This window comes from Taudactylus pleione, unplaced genomic scaffold, assembly GCF_031769625.1.
Source record: "Taudactylus pleione unplaced genomic scaffold, aTauple2 ptg000363l, whole genome shotgun sequence".
Lineage (NCBI taxonomy): Eukaryota > Metazoa > Chordata > Amphibia > Anura > Myobatrachidae > Taudactylus > Taudactylus pleione.
Window position 1 is genome coordinate 1,481,787 of NW_028284764.1, and position 3,620 is coordinate 1,485,406.

General features: G+C 40.9%; 1 pseudogene; it reads left to right on the forward strand.

Moving 5' to 3' along the window:
• Nucleotides 1-3,180: 3,180 nt before the first annotated feature.
• LOC148508506 (5S ribosomal RNA) lies at nucleotides 3,181-3,299 on the forward strand (annotated as a pseudogene).
• Nucleotides 3,300-3,620: the final 321 nt, after the last annotated feature.

Consider the following 3,620-nt stretch of genomic DNA (forward strand, 5'->3'; position numbering starts at 1 on the left):
TGATAAAGTGCAAGTACAACCTACAAAAATATCAATGTGCATGATATACAAGTAACAAAAACATAGGACACCTACACTATATATAATTCCATCGCCTAAATAATTACATATAGTATAGGAGGACCCCTGCAATATATAATATAGTGAAGTGTCCTATGTGTCTGTTACTAATATAAAATATGCTGGCAGCGGCACTTACATTGCACTTGTGTGTGGAGTAATTGTTTAGGTGACATTCACATGTACATGTCACCTAAATACATGTGTAAGTGCAACATAAATGCATGATATTTTATATAATTAGTAAACACATAGGACCCCAGCAGTAATACATACAGTATGCACAGGGCCAGCAACAGAAACCTTGGGGCCCGGTACACCAATATCTCTGGGGCCCCCAACCCTCCCCCCTTCTTCGGGATCCCGGCGGTCAGAATCCCGACGCCGGCATCCTGACAGGGTTAGGATATCGACACCTGTCGGTCGGTATCCTAACCTTCCCCCTTCTCCCTACTCCTCCCTCCCTGATGCCTAAACCTTACCGTCCCCCCTAATGCCTAACCCCCCCAAGTGGTGCCTAACCCCCCCACCGTGGTTTCTAAAACTAACCCTCCCTGCCCACGACTAACAACTAAGGTACCCTGCTATGCCTACAGGATTCCAGCATCAGTATCTAAACTGGTGTCGGAATTTCGACACCTATGTTTAGTCCCAGGTCGGGATTTTGACACTGGGATATATCAGCTGACATCCCGTCTGCTGGCAAACTGACTGTATCCTCTCTATCCAGCTCATGTATGGGTTAGTGTAAAAAAATAAAAAAATACAGTGTATATATGTGTGTCACGGGTTCGGATTTACTCGGATTTACTCGGATCTCAAAACGGCATTTTATTGGCTATCGGATAGCCAATAAAATAAATCTGAACTAATCCGAACTTGCGGTAAAGAGGCAAAAAGAACCGAGTAAACCCAAACCCGCTCAAGATACATATATATATATATATATATATATATAATATATACACACATACATACTGTATATACATTCACATACATACATGCACACACACACAGCAAGAAAGAATGGTGACATCAGAATAAATGAGAGTATTTCTGAAGACGTTGAATGCCGCCATTCCTTCTTGCTGTGTGTGTGTACGTATGTGTGTATATATATATATATGTGCGTGTGTATATATATATATATATATATTAGGGATGTGCAGGCTCGGATAGGTTCGAGTTTGCACGTGGAGTTCGGATTTTTCCCTCCAAAAAAACGGAACTCAGAACGAGGCAAAACGTCATCTTACATGGACGAACATCATCATTCCTGGTCTTTTGTCCAGGAATGATGATGTTCGTCCATGTAAGATGACGTTTTGCCTCGTTCTGAGTTCCGTTTTTTTGGAGGGAAAAATCCGAACTCCACGTGCAAACTCGAACCTATCCGAGCCTGCACATCCCTAATATATATATATATATACACAGTTGTCGTGTTTTATTTATTAAGAGTGCCGCACCTTTTGCCCGATTATATATATATATATATATTCATATATACATACACACACACAGCAAGAAAAACTGCACGGCCGCCTCGATGTTTTGCCAGTGCGCATGCGCACGAGGGAGCCGGCTCCCTCGTGCGCATGCGTGAGACCCGCTACGACCGACAGAGCTGGTCGTAGCGGGTCTCTTTCCAAAGGGGGCGAGCTCCGTTTGGAAGGCTGGCCGGGGGGGTGGCAGCCCAAACGGAGGCGTTCCTATGGGAATACCTGCCATTTGGGGGAGGCCCCACTGACATCACTAGTGATATCATTGGAGAGCTTCCGGCTCAGACAGAGGGGAAAATTGTTATGTTTATACAAACAACCCTTTTAAGACGAACCTCATTTTATATAAAAGATACATTGATGACATCTTGATTATATGGGATGGTACAGAGGAATATTTTAATCAATTTTTAACACACATTTCAGATAATAATATGAACTTAAAGTTTACGTCGAATTTTAATACCTCCAAAGTTGAATTTCTGGATTTGGTATTATCATCAGTGGGAGAAGGAATATGTACTAAGAACTTCATTAAGACTGTTGATGCGAATAGTTACTTGCACTTTGAAAGTTGCCATCTGGATAAATGGAAGAGGAATATCCCTTATTCCCAATTCCACAGAATTAGACGCAATTGCAGTGATATGAAGGTATGCGAAGAACAACTTGAAGTATATGCAGACCGATTCAGAGAGAAGAAGTATCCTGAAGCTATTTTAACAACTGCACTCCAAAGAACTAAATCTTTGGATAGACAAGAACTTCTTAAATACAAAGTAGAAGTACCAGGCAAACCAGAAAAAATACAGTTTGTCACGACATTCAATGGTCATGAGAAACAAATCAGAAAAGCATTCAACAAAAATTGGAATATCCTAATGGTGGACCCACTATTGAAAAATATTCTACCATCCCAACCACAAATTGTCTACAGGAAGTCAAGAAATTTGAAAGATTTATTGGCTCCAAGCATGCTACAAGAAAAGGAAACAATAAAAGTGTCAAAAATGCTCCAATGTAATGGCTGCTACAAATGCGGCCACTGCAACATTTGCAAATTTGTTCATCCTAAGAGGAAAACGTTTATGAACTCAGAGGGCTCTAAAGAGTATAAGATTAAAACCTTCATGAATTGTAACTCTACGTCTGTAATCTACTTGTTGGAATGTACCTGTGGACTTAAGTACGTGGGTAAAACTAAGAGACCACTGAAACTAAGGATTCAGGAACATATCCACAATATACGTAATAAAATAGAGGGACACGCTGTTTCAAAACATTTTTCCATAGTTCATAATTCTAACCCAGAAGACATCACGTTTAAAGCCATTGAACATGTAACACTAGGAGAACGAGGAGGAGATCTTGGAAATTTACTCTCAAGGCGTGAGATGTACTGGCTATTTGAATTGGATACACTGGCACCGAAAGGATTCAATGAAAGTTCCGAAATTGCGCCTTTCTTGTGATGACATCCTCCCACCTACTTAATGTACCTCATTACCAATCCACTATGGGATATGGTGGATTGTTGTGGAGGGCCTGATCAGTACCCTGGAGGGTGACTTCTTGGAGAAGTTCAGGTGTGGTAGGTATAGAGGTTATACCCACTACCATTGATTGCAGCCATACCACTGGGTATATGCCCAACTCCACCCGAACTTGGAAGCGAAGCTCCCGTGGGCCTGGTTAGTACTAGGATGGGTGACCCAATAGGAATACCAGGTGCTGCAAAACTACGGTTGGGTGATAATCCTCTATGGGAAGCATAAGTGATGGAGCCTGAAAGAGCATACATGAAAATATGCGCAAAAGTATCTACATTTGAAGGATCTTTGGAAAACAGCGAAGTATTCAAATATGGTGTCAGTGGAAATCTATAAGTAAATCTGGAGTAATAAGAAATGAAAAGAACTAGCATCTAAAAAGAATATTGGAATTAGACTTGTGACTTAACATGAACTCTGTTGCACATTTAAAACTAGGAAGTTTCTGGGAAACTTCTTCTGACTCTGGATTTCTTGATTTTCCTTAAAGAAAAGAACTGCCATTTTTTAA